This window comes from Pongo abelii, chromosome 18 (genome assembly GCF_028885655.2).
Source record: "Pongo abelii isolate AG06213 chromosome 18, NHGRI_mPonAbe1-v2.0_pri, whole genome shotgun sequence".
NCBI lineage: Eukaryota > Metazoa > Chordata > Mammalia > Primates > Hominidae > Pongo > Pongo abelii.
The window spans coordinates 8,168,921-8,182,953 of record NC_072003.2 but is presented as its reverse complement, the minus strand read 5'-3'; the positions used below and the strand labels follow the sequence as shown (position 1 = coordinate 8,182,953).

Genomic DNA, 14,033 nt, shown 5'->3' with positions numbered 1-14,033 from the left:
GCTCAGCCATTCTCTCTTCTATCTCTCCTACCCTCATGTGTCTTTCAGCTCCATCCCTCTTAGAAGCAAAAACATCCTCAAATTCCTCTCGTATGCTTAAGCACAATGACTTGGCTCTCTGAAACCCTTATCCCCTACTTTTTGCTAATCCAAGACTCTGTGTACGTTTTGCAAATACCGTTCGCAAAAACCTAAGTTCTTAGTCTGGAGACAATCCTTTCCCTATTCTCTTTGAATGGGTATTTTGGGGCTAGGAAGAAGACTGTTAGATGAATTATTCTCCTAGTTACACAAGCAAAATGTAACTGTATGTGTTAAAGCAATTTATACAATTTAAAAGTCCTATAGAAATAATTCGTACTATATTGGAAACTTCTTTGGTCCTCTATTTTCTCACTGTACACAGAGAATAGCAATCCTTGCTCTGACTCTATCAGTGTGGGCTTGTCCATAAAAATGCTCTGTGAACTCTAAAGCAGTATGCAAATGCAAAGACACGGTTATTGTTGCACACACACAAGACTCTGTGGCTGTGAATTCAGAAGTTGTTCCAAATTCCAAGCACTGAGAGTTGATGCTCTTTTTCCTTTCGGTCACAGTAAGTAGGCGTTTTATGGTCTGATATCCAGTAGAAGTCAAGCTTCCCCACTACTCTGGTTTTGTCTGTCTCTCTGTGATTTAATAATGCAGTCCATATTGGAAGATGATGCAGTTATGTCAGTTATTAGAGAATTACATTTCTGTGTTCTGCTAAAGGGAAGTAAAGATTAGCTCTGCCAGATGCACACATAAAACTAGACAGAGGCACACCTCCAAGTCAACCCATCCATCTTTCTCTAGGACATGTCAACATGTAGGATTTATGAAATATAGACTGTATTAAAAATGTTAAATGAACTTTTTAAATGTAACCGCTGCAGAAATAAGATATCTTTTTTTCATTCGTCTGCTTTTTTTGTTTACTGTTGTTTGGTGTTATTTTTCTTCAGCGGGACTGTCTATGCTTGTTAAGCACCGGTAAATGACCAGTTATGAAGCAAACACAAAATATACATATGAATATTTAATAAGAAACAATAGCAGAAATATAGTGTGCATTTGTTGCTCCACTGGAAAACTATATTCATTATTCTACAAATTATTCTTCCATAAATATTTCAGAAACTTGAAAAAAGGTCAGAATAGTGTACCCAGTACTTGGTGGGCTAAAAGCATTTTTGCATTTACACTATGATGAATGCCAATCCCACTTCCATTGCTCACATCTCAAATCCATCTTTCGGTCAGTTTTAGAAAATACAGTTATTTCATGTTTTCTTGTAATGCAAATATAAATAAGAAAAAGCGCACCAATTACCATGCAGGGACTATGGGTTCTCTCTTGATCATATGGCAGATAACAACTTCCTTGGTTCCAGCCAAGATTAAGAAATAGAACCCTAGCTGTGAAATGTACTCTTAGAAAAAAAAAAAAAATGCAAGTCTTTTACTCTACTATGGTGCATCATAAAGTCCAAGGCTTCTCAGACTATTAATTTTTATAGAAGTGACTTAATTTTTGGCAAACAAATATTAAGTGCCTACTATGTGCTAGGTATAGTGCTATGTGATGAAGATAAAATAGTGACAAAAACCAAGGTGGTAATTTTTGATATCACTTTATTTTTGAAGAGTGACTTTGTTTCAACTAATTAACTTTGCATAGAATATAGGCTCATTTCAGGGATTGGATGGTATTAATATTATTTTTCTTCAATGGCAGAATAGTCAACAAGTCATTCATTGTCCACTGAATATGGTGACTAGGAAGCAACTGGGTGATTCTAGGACAATTCTCAAGGATAGAAAGACTGGATGTCAGGAACCTAAAATGGATTGTGTTGCTGATTCTTTTTGTTTTGCTTTGCTTTGTTTTTTTTGAGAGGGTCTTTCTCCCTCTGTTGCCCAGGCTGGAGTGCAACGGCACATTCGTGGCTCACTGCAACCTCAATCTCCTGGGTTCCTTTTGGATCAAGTGATCCTCTTACCTCAGCCCCCTGAGATGCTAGGACTATAGACGTGTGTTACTATGCCTGCTTATTTTTTTAAATTTAATTATTATTTTTTGAGACAGGGTCCACTCTGTTGCCCAGGCTGAAGTGCAGTGACATGATCGCAGCTCACTGCAACCTCCACCTCCCAGGCTCAAGTGATCCTCTCACCTCAGCCCTTTAAGTAGCCTGGACTCCAGGCATGCAGCATCATGACTAGCTAACTTTATTGTAGAGATGCGGTTTCACCATGTTCCCCAGGCTGGTCTTGAACTCCTGGCCTCAAATGATCCTGCTGCCATGGCCTCCCAAAGTGCTGCTGTTACAGGCATGGGCCACCATGCCCAGCTGTGGTGTTGATTCATTTAGGCTTCCAGAGAAGGGGAGCTTATGGTATCAAGAAAATATAACTTCTCCTATGTTAAAATTATTTTTATCCAGATATGGATCAACTCTAACCTTCTCTGCTGAAATAAATAAGGCCTTAACAAGTCTACTATTTTCATTAACCACGGCCTTGCTTCAGACATACACATAATTCATAGTCTTTGCCAGAGCACTGAATTGATGTATGCTGCAGTTAATGGTGAGTCAAAAAATTCGAAGACTCTAAGCCAATCTTGTGTGAGTCATGGGAAGAAGCCACACATTACAACTGAGACCTCAAAAACTACTACCAACTTGAGAGACGTGGGTCACACTGGACAGGAGAGGTCAAAGCTGTGTATAAAGGACAGATTAACACATAAATATTTCTCTAAAGAACTCACCCCCACCATAACGAGTTGTATTGTTGAGACAACCAAAAAGTGTTCAGAGATACCGAAATTTCCTGAAATACAATAGTGATAATATCATCAATAGTAGCACTATAATAGTACAAAGAAAATGATTATGTGCACAAGCATTGTAGGCATTGTATGATTAAATGGTATAAACAACTTAGGGCAACACAGTCAATTGTTAAGATTACAACCTACATTTTGAGTCCTTACATTTTTCCCCCCCTTTCCTTGACCACACTTGTTCCCACTCACAACTTCTCCCCATTTTCTGCCCAGCTTGGAATCATTTTTAAGATTAGTAACATGGGTTGTGAAGCCAGGCTTCTTGGTTTCTTACTTTATCTTTTTTTTAACAACATTTTTCTTTTATTATTATTTCAACAGTTTTGGGGGAACAGGTAGTGTTCTTTACATGGATAAGTTCATTGGGTGTGATTTCTGAGATTTTGGTGCACCCATCACCCAATCAGTATGTAGTCTTTTATCCCTCACCCACCTCCCACCCTTCCCCTGAAGTCCCCCGAGTACATTATGTCATTCTTATGCCTTTGTGTCCTCATAGCTTAGCTCCCACTTATAAGTGAGGATATGTTAGTATATTAATACAACGTTAAATAACTCAGGAATGGAAAACCATTTTAAGTGGGAGATAAGCCATGAGATGTTTGGTTTCCATTCCTGAGTTACTTCACTTAGAATAACGGCCTCCTACTCCATCCAGGTTGTTGCGAATGCCACTATTTCATTTTTTTTTCTTTTCTTTTTTTTTTTTTTTAAAAAAAAGATGGAGTCTTGCTCTGTCCCCCAGGCTGGTGTGCAGTGGTATGATCTTGGCTCACTGCAACCTCCATCTCCTGGATTCAAGCAATTCTCCTGCCTCAGCCTCCTAAGTAGCTGGGACTACAGGCACCTGCCAACATGCCTGGGTAATTTTGTATTTTTAGTGGAGATGCAGTTTTATCACGTTGGCCAGGCTGGTCTCAAAACTCCTGACCTCAGATGATCCACCTGCCTCAGCCTCCCAAAGTGCTGGGATTACAGGTGTGAACCACTTTGCCCGACCTATTTTATTCCTTTTTATGGCTAAGTAGCATGTGTTTGTGTGTGTGTATACACACACCATAGTTTCTTTATCCACTTATTCACTGATGGGCATTTGGGCTGGTTCCATATTTCTGAAATTGTGAATTGTGCTGCTATAAACATGCATGGGCAAGTGTCTTTTTCATATAATGACTTCTTTTCCTCTTGGTAGATACTGGATCAACAGGTATTTCTACTTTTAGTAAGAACATGAAACGCTTCGCAAATTCCCATGTCATCGTTGCGCAGGGGTCATGCTAATCTTCTCTGTATCATTCCAATTATAGTATATGTGCTGCCAAAGTAAGCAATGGTTTCCTATTTCAGACACTATGCTTCCTAGCTGTCTGACTTTATGCAAGTTACTTAATGTTTCAAAGTCTCGGTTTCCTCATCTGGAAAATGGCAATAATAAAGATCACAGAGTTGCTGCAATAATTAAGCAGGATAACACTCGTGGATCTGATTTTCATGGTGACGATGACAATGAGAGGATGATAGTGACAGCGACAATGATGATGCCATAAATACTCACATTTTCCTTCTAAACCTATCAATGGAGAGAATCTCACGGCTGGTGCAAAATCTTACAGAATCTCAGTAAAAACTAGACGTGTAATGTGTTTAACTCAATAGTTTATGCAGCAAAGGTTTTCTTTTTTTTAAGCTGAAAATAATTACAAGAACACAGCTATAAATCACTGTCATAGCCTTGAGGAAGTTTTATGCAATTGCAGAAGATACACATAAAACTGAAAAATTGAAAGCCTATTTGAAATATGTAGTCATAGTGAGCACTTCTTGTTTAATTGCATTCTGCTTACATAACTAAAAGACCTAAATTAAAGCATAATCATGTCTCAATGATTTTGCACTCTTTTTCCCCCTCCAACATAAGGAAGCTCAAGGTGTTAAAAGAGTTATGCTTTGGGACCAAGATAACTGATGTATAAATTAAACATCCATTTCATACATTTATTTACATAAATGAAAAAGGAGGCAAAAATCTCTACTCCTCGTTTATTCCTTCTTCACTATTCTGGAGGAAAGTCTGCTATAGATTTTTTTTTCCAATGCATAGAAACTAAAAGTTTCTCAAGTAAGAAATACCAGGTACATATTTCAAAAGTTTGGGTGGCTTTGCATAGCCTCGGAAATGCTGAGAATATAGAACACACTCCAGTATATCTAATTATCTTTATAAAATCTCTCAAAATCAATGGCATTATACTCAAGACCAGCTGCGGCCGGGGAAGTCAAACAGAGCAAGTGTCAGGGAGGTTACTGAGAAGTATGGCTTTCTTCCTAATAGCACTATTTTTATGAACATGGAGTTTTTGAACTGTTACATTCTGTTAACTCTTTTAAAGACCCAAACAGAATTTAACCATTTTCTTTGAAGCAATCAATTCAACTGTATCTCAGTTATTTTATTTTTTTGCACTTTTAACTCCTAAAGGATAAAAATGCAGGTTTTGAGACACAACTCTAAATATAGCTTACCCTGGATTATAATTTTGCTAGCAGTGACAGTGTGCAATGATTCTACTTTAACTTTTGCCACTGCAGGAATATTCAAAGTAGTTGCACATTAATTGGGTGTTTTGTTGCCCTTTCAAACGTTCTTTTCTCTTTTCAAAGAATGTTTCCAATATAAACAGGAACCAGACTTTCAAATAAGAAAATCCTAGGGAATTCAGGGAACCCTGAAACCTAAAGAAAGGGGCTAATTCAGCTATTTCCTAAGTTGAGTTTTTAGAAATAGTTCTTAAAGTGTTAAAAGGTGATAGATTAAAAAAAAGAGCTATGGTCATAGTAAAGCTATTATTACTATGAGAAAGAGAAAAAGAGAGAAACAGAGAGAAGGTAGAAAGGAAGAGAGGGAGACAGACTGCAGAGAAGCAAAACTATCCCAAGTTATCCAACTGGATAGATGTGTTTTATTCATTTACATGACAATTATTAAATCTCTACTATGTGCTGGTTTCCATGCTAGGTGCTGAGCGTAAGTTGGTGACTAAGACAGACATAGCACTGCTCTCACAGTTTTCCATTTGGTGAAAGAGTAAGGGTATCATATTAAAACATAACAGGTAACATTACAATTATGCTGTGAAAAGACAAAGAAGGGTATGTAACTGAGAGGCTTTCCAGAAATGATGCCTACACACAATCATAATAAACAATGGGATCGATTATACAAAGTGTTTCAGAGATCCCCATGCTCTACTGAGGGAAACACACACACACACACACACACACACACACACACACACACACACCCCGACTCTCTCTCTCTCCCTCTCTCAAAGAGCCTGGATTGTGAGAAAGTGCCATCAGATGCGGATTTAGGACACGATAGGCTAAGAAGCAACTGCACCTTGAGGACCACTGACAAAATTTCCAGACTTGATCCTAAAATCCGTGGAAGGTATAGTCGAAATTTCAGCAAGAATGATGGCGATCATGTAACAGAAAATCACTCTCACTGGTATATGGAGAATAGATTAATGGGGACAAGAGTGGAGGAAGAAAGGCCAGTTTAGAAGTGTTGACAGCACTCCAGGCAAGAGGGAAGAGTGGCTTTGGCCAGGAGAATAGAAGGAGAATGGAGAGAAACAAAAAGTTTCAGTCAATAATTAAGAGGGGACAATCCACTGGAGTTGATCTTTGGGCATGAGGGATAAGGGAGAGGAAAGAGTCAAGAGTGATTTTGAGGCCGGGCACAGTGGCTCACGCCTGTAATCCCAGCACTTTGGGAGGCCAAGGTGAGCAGATCATTTGACCTCAGGAGTTTGAGACAAGCCTGGCCAACATAGTGAAACCCTGTCTCTACTAAAAATACAAAAATTAGCCAGGCGTGATGGCACAGGCCTGTAATCCCAGCTACTCAGGAAGTTGATGCAGGAGAATCACCTGAATCCAGGAGGGGGAAGCTAGAGTGAGCCGAGATCATGCCAATGCACTCCAGCCTGGGGGAACAGAGCAAGACTCCATCTCAATAAAAAGCGGGGGTGATTTGCAGAAACATGGAATTAAACTTCAGTTGGTTTATTCAAAAAGAAAAGAAAAGAAAAGAAAGGAACCTTCATCAAATTCCATCCTAAAGAATGTAAGAAGAAAGATAAGTCAACTTGTCCATTCCTAAGGATCTGCCTGCTTTATGCGCATCTGTGGGTTCATTTGATTTCAATATTTAATGAGCATCTGTTATTCACTGGATACTGGGCTTGATCCACTTACATCCAAGTCTACAGGAATATGGACACTTCTGGATAGAACTGGAAAAAGTCTGATTTTTTATTCTCTTTATGAGTTTTAATTCATGCCTCTTGAAGTTAGGGCCTTTTATTAGTGACTGTAAATCTCAGAGAGACAAGAAGTCATAAGAATCTGAAACTGCCTTACAAATTAGTTGCTAGTAGTGAAACAGTTGTTTAGTTTGTTGAGGGCCTGGGGTGGGGAGGAATTTTGGTGTTGAAATAATTATTGAACATTACTGAACCAAATAATTAAACTGTGCCGTAAAATTATGGTTATGGTAATATTCCATCATTTGTTTTGTTTCTGCTCATCTAAATTATGATTTTTTTTGTTACTGCTTTGCAAAGCTACAATATAACAGTCAAACCTAAAACTAAAACCAGCCTGCAAAAGTTATACAAGGTGATCCAATATGTTCCAGTAGCAATTATTCATGGCAAATAATATCGTGAAGCTCTTAAATCCTTGTTGTAAAGCTAGCCAGACGTGCATCAACTAAAACCTTAGATATTTATAGGTATCAGAAGTTAGGTATGACTTGCTGAAACAATCAAAATGCAAAGGAGATATCTGAAAATCCAATGGGAGCATCTTGGACTATCAGATTTCTGTTTCCTAGCAGTGCTAAATTTCAGTAGTGCTGACAAGGAAAAAGGCACTGATTTTTTCAAGTGACCAAAGGGAATGCTCTCTCCTTCACTGCCACACCCCAGGCTGCTAACTTTCTTTGCTCTGCCTGCAAAATTCTAGGTGAAATAAGGTTTTCGGGCCAAACCCTAAACTCATTCCTTACCATCTTGTGAAAACTAGGTGGTCCGAGAGCCTTATGCAAAAAATCATTATCATCATCATCATCATCATCCAAAAAGATTAGTAAATTGTCAATTTAACAATTTTTAAACGCCTAGGGCCAATTGAGAGAAAGATGTGCATAGATCTCACAGCATCAACATAGAAAATATTCCCTTTGATCCCTTATTTTATAGGTCCTAAGATTAGTAAGCAGTCCCCCAGATGCTGAGATGATATAAGTAATTTATGGGCTTTGAATTGCTTTTAGTGTGGGGAAACATGTATGTTCTGAACAGATTCCCCTTCATTCCTGATTCCCACGAAGCAGTCAGCTTATGTGTCTTCAAAACCAACCAGAATTAAGTAATTGGAAATTCCACATCAAGCTGATGCTGTTTAGAATTTTACCCATTTCCAATCAGTCAACATGGTTCTCTAGAGTCACATGGCTTTGCAAATTGGATGACTGTGTGTCCTAGAATTTGTTTTGAAAAGGATAAAAATCCTAGTTCTAAGACATCAGAGTTGATAACAGACTCTGATTACATTTTTCCTGTTCTTTCTCTATTTCATCCTACTCTGCACAGCAATTAATGTTAATCTCCTTTTATGAACAAAAAGGATTCATAAAACCCTTTTATATGTGTTGAAAAATTCAGGCCATTTACATTAAAAAAAACCCCTCAAAAGACAGTAAGTGAACTCCTTCCTAATACAAGACAGACAGCACAGTGGTTAATAACAGACTCTGGAGTTTGAAAGACCCACATTTGACTCTTTCTCTGCCTACAACCATGGGATTTGTGAACAGTGACCCTCCGAGCCTTTTCATCTGGCAGTAGCAAGATATAATAAGTATTTACTTGATAAGGTTCTTATGAGAAACATATTGACACCAAGCACTTTGCACATATAGGTGGTCAACAAATGTTGGTGATAATAGCAATTGGGGGAAGGAAGAGATGAGAGTGCAAAGCAGCAGAAGATATGACAGGCAAGCAAGAGGCAAGATGCATCAGCCAGTATGGGCTACACAATGCTGCTGTAATAAACAGCCCCTGAAGTTAGCGGCTTATAGCAATAACAGTTTATTTCTCTTTCGTACCATGTGCCCAGTACAGGTTGGCTGGAACTTTTGTTTTTTGTAGTCACTCAGGGACATGAGCCAACAGACGGTTTATCTCAACTCATGTATCCAAAATCTCTAAGGCAAGGGCTAGAAAACGTAATAACTCACAAAATGTCACTTCAAGCATCCACCTACAAGAGAGTCACATCATCTCCCTGTATATTTCATTAGTCAAAGTAAGTCATGCGGCAAAGCCCATCTTTCAAGGAGCAAAAAGATGTAACCTTATCACCTATCTTTAAGAAATACTGGCCGGGTGCAGCGGCTCATGCCTATAATCTCAGCACTTTCAGAGGCCAAGGCAAGTGGATCACCTGAGATCAGGAGTTCTGACCAGCCTGGCCAACATGGTGAAACCCTGTCTCTAGAAAAAATACAAAAATTAGCTGGGCGTGGCGGTGTGTGCCTGTAATCCCAGCTACTCGGGAGGCTAAGGCAGGAGAATCACTTGAACCCGGGAAGCAGAGGTTGCAGTGAGCTGATATCGTACTACTGCACTGCAGCCTGGGTGACAGAGTGAGAATGTCTCAAAAAAAATCATAAACCAATAAATATGAAACACTGGCTTGAATCTGACTTTCCTACCTCGCCCTGGCAAGTTTACCAATTTGAACACTAACCCACAAGAAAACTTACAGAAATGTCTCTAGATCCATAATCCCTTTATAGACACTTATCATACATGAATCCACTGTTTTACCATCCTCTTATTTCAGCCAACCACTTTCTGTGTCCATCTTCTTATGATAAGCCACTTCCTGTGTCCATTGCTGCTGACCAGGAAGTACTTCTGTTTCTACAAATTAAATGACTTGGAGGCTGTAACATGTAGCACTGAAAGACTTCAATGAAAAAAAAATATATAGGAATTATTATTTGCTAATGTGAAATGAGTATTTACTATTTATCAGGTACTTTGATCAAAATTTCACATATTAATTTTGTCAACAGTCATATGGCAAAAACATTACTATTATACCTATTTCTCAAATAAGTTAACTAAAGTATAGTAGTTTCAGCTTCTCAGAAAAATCAATTAGAGAAATCAGAATTCAACTGCCAATTTGTCTGAGCCATAGTTCTGGACTCTCGACTTCTATATTTGATTACTCTCTTGTTTAAGAGAGTATGGAACGACTGTATAATACATCATGGAAACTGGGACACGTGTCAGCAGAAAGGGGGATGTTAATAATTACACCAGGATCAAGGGATAAACAGGACTTGTTCTGAGCAAATCTAAAGGTAATGATGCCATGGGTAATTGACACATTAATTGATAAATAAGTGTTGAATCCCTTTCTTTTTGTCCTTTTGAGACAGAGTCTTGTGCACTGTCACCCAGGCAATCTCGGTGCTCACTGCAACCTCTGCCTCCCGGGTTCAAGCGATCCTGCTTCCTGAGCCTCCCGAGTAGCTGGGATTACAGGCCTGTAGCACCACACCTGGCTAATTTTTGTATTTTTAGTAGACATGAGGTTTTGCCATGTTGGCCAGGCTGATCTTGAACTCCTGACCCCAAGTGATCCACCTGTCTCAGCCTCCCAAAGTGCTGGAATTACATGAGTGAGCCCCCACAACCAGCCCCCTTTCTTCTCTTAATCCTCATTAGTTTCTCAGATGAACAAAAATTCCAGATTATAAAGGTCATTAAAGAGAATCACTACCCCAAGAGAGATTATTCCTTGTACAAAACCATCATCAGAGCCAATAATGATCCAGAAGGAGCTCTCCCTTCTCCATCCATGCTCATCAGAAAGGAAAAAAAAAAAAAGGAAGAAAAAAAAGTATTTTTTTTTCCCTACAGAAAGACTTATATAGCTTCATGCTTTTCTTTGCAAGACCAAGATGAAAACTCACAAAACATCTGCACTTAGTGTATCTCCAAGCTAAAACCTGACTGCTTTATGAGAAATTCCCACTGGAAGTGTTCTTGCTGGTTAGAATGCAATCTTTAAATACAAACTCATAGTAATAGGAAGACGTGGAAGTTTTTTTTTTTTTTCTTAAGAACAGCTAACACAGACTCTGACTAGAGGATTTTCTGTATGTTTAAAACAGTATAACCTTTAGATATTGCCACGAAGCTAAGGACCCATAAGGGCTGGTTTCCTTATCTTGATGCTTTGTGTGGCAAGTGCTGCACATGCAAAAGTTACAACCTTAGAAAACCTTAACCTTTAGCCGGGCGTGGTGGCTCATGCCTGTAATCCGAGCACTTTGGTAGGCCGAGGCAGGCGGATCACGAGGTCAGGAGATCAAGACCATCCTGGCTAACACGGTGAAACCTCTTCTCTACTAAAAATACAAAAACATTAGCCAGGCGTGGTGGCAGGTACCTGTAGTCCCAGCTACTCGGGAGGCTGAGGCAGGAGAATGGCGTGAACCCGGGAGGCGGAGCTTGCAGTGAGCCGAGATCACGCCACTGCACTCCAGCCTGGGGGACAGAGCAAGACTCCATCTCAAAAAAAAAAAAAAAAAAAGAAAAGAAAGAAAGCCCTAACCTTTAAAAAAAAAAAAAAAAAAAAAAAGTCCTTTGTGAAACACACTTTTTGCATTATATATTTTTTGCTTAACACGAAGATGCAGACGGGAAAGACACTAGAAGTCATGGAGATGATGGATAAGGTTTGATTTTTTTCTTCTTTATTAGACCCATCAACAGAGTTCCATTATTACACTGTAAGAAGTGATCTATTTCCTTGTTTCATCATAGCTTGAAACTTAAAGTCCATCAGCCACCCTATCCACAAAAATGAAAACTGGTAGGAAAGTAGTTTACATTTCCTGAACATTAAAAAATGAGAAGAGACTGAAGTAATAAAGAACTACCAGAGATAAGGTGAGCAAAGCTGTTTTATAATATAAAGAAAAATGCATATTAGATAGAAAAAGAGCTGGGGAAAGAAAAGGAGAGGAGAATTATTTTCCATAAAAATATCATCTTTTGGCTTCTATTTCAATCCAGATTTATTCTTTTCTTTCCAGATACATTCAAAGATGTTGTGGTAGCCAATATTACTCCCTCTTTTTTCCGCTGATTGTTTTTTCAATGCATTTCTTACGTGATTTAGACATTACTGGGCAAGAACCAAATGGGTTGGCTTTTTCATGTAATGTTTTAACATTAAACACTAAGTTACTTAGAAGGCAAAAGACTTGTCAGGAAGAAATAAGCCTACATACAAAAAAGAGACAACTTAATTTTACCTGAAAATTATCCGTGTGCAACTGTTATCTAATACTGCTTACAAATAAAGCAGGAAAAAAATAACAAATAAACCCATTTGTGAAAGGTGATAAAATAGGCAAATGAGAAGCAAAATGAGAAAGTAAAGTGAACTTATTAATTAAAGGAGTTAGGGAATACTATGTTGTCATCACACATCATGAAGAATAAATCTCAGTGCATAGTATCTTCTTAAATTAAAAAATAATGGATCACAAAATATTATCTACAATTAATACAAATTTTATTTCTACCACCTGATACAATTCCTGGAGCATAGTAGCAAGTCATTAACCATGTGCTAAATCAATGTTAAAAAATAGGAAGTTGCCTGGGTGTGTGGGGCTAGAAAGGAAATACCCACATGGTGCACACTAATCATAAAGAGTAGTAAAATTAGAAATGATTTTTCTTCTTTGTGTTTTTCTGTATTTTTCATGTTATCTACAATGAACACATATTATTCAAGCAATTATTATAAGTACTTAAAAAATCCACTCCAGGTCGGGCACGGTGGCTCATGTCTGTAATCCCAGCACTTTGGGAGGCCAAGGCAGGTGAGGTCAGGAGTTCGAGACCAGCCTGGCCAACATGGCAAAACCCCATCTCTACTAAAAATACAAAAACTACCCGGGCATGGTGGTGGGCACCTGTAATCCTAGCTGCTTGGTAGGCTAAGGCTGGAGAATCGCTTGAACCCAGGAGGCGGAGGTTGCAGTAAGCCAAGATCGCACCACTGCACTCCAGCCTGGGAGACAAGAGCAAAATTCAAACTCAAAAAAAAAACAAAAAACAAAACAAAAGCCCACTCCAACATTGGCACTGGGATTGAGGAACACGGCTCATTTTTGACCTTCGTGTTTTCGATTTATCAGCAAAAAGAAAAACCAGAAACGCCCCTCTTGTTTTGGTGAGAATCCATTCACATGACATCAGAAAAAAAAGGGAATTGGCCTCAGCAAAATATCCAAGCAGTATGTATCTCTCCTTATTGTTTTTAAACCCACATTAGAGGAAAAAGACACTTAAAAATATAGGCTGAACAGAGCAACATCTTCTAGGAAGCAACTTTTTCTTCAGGATTCCATGCATTATTGAAAGGCTTTAAAAGCCCGTTTGGAATTTTCCATCATGAGCAAAATAAAACGTTTGAATTAGATCCTTGATTCCCAAATATCCTGCCTTTGGACACATCCAGCCTGTTTTGATGTATTAGTACATGATTAAAAAAAAAAAAAAAAAAAAAAAAGGAAGGGGAGAATAGGGGGGTTTAAAACTAAATTCTTAATTAAGATTTTTTTGTGTTATTTTGAGATTATGTCATTTATACTTTTTTGGGCATGATGATGTCATTTCTTTTCTGAATTGTTGGTGATTTCACAAAATGTCTGTGCCTGCAAAAGTAAAACAAATAGCCTTCCTTTATTGCACTCTGAATTTATTATTTTTCAAATGTTTGTCTTGAAATAACTCGATAAGGAAAGAATGAAGTGTGTTCTCTAATTTCTTATTTTTGAACGTGTCTAAATGTGGAAGAGTTATGCTTTGAGAAGAAGCCTAGGAATACAGTGATATAGAAGAAAAAAGTGAATTATTTATGTGATGGAACAAGAATTATTAAAATAATTTCCCTGAAATGACCCCTCCTACTTCCTGCTAAAGAGACTCCTTCGCTTTCTTGTTTGTCACTTTTATTTTTTCTACTCTCCCTGTACTCTGAA

General features: G+C 38.3%; 1 protein-coding gene and 1 non-coding gene across 31 annotated transcripts in view; both read right to left on the bottom strand.

Moving 5' to 3' along the window:
- Window positions 1–14,033, bottom strand: part of RBFOX1 (RNA binding fox-1 homolog 1) — a 2,503,848-nt gene that overhangs the window by 840,731 nt on the left and 1,649,084 nt on the right.
- On the bottom strand, window positions 4,103–4,209 carry LOC112129517 (U6 spliceosomal RNA). The gene has a single exon (XR_002911908.2). It is a non-coding gene; the product is annotated as a U6 spliceosomal RNA (small nuclear RNA).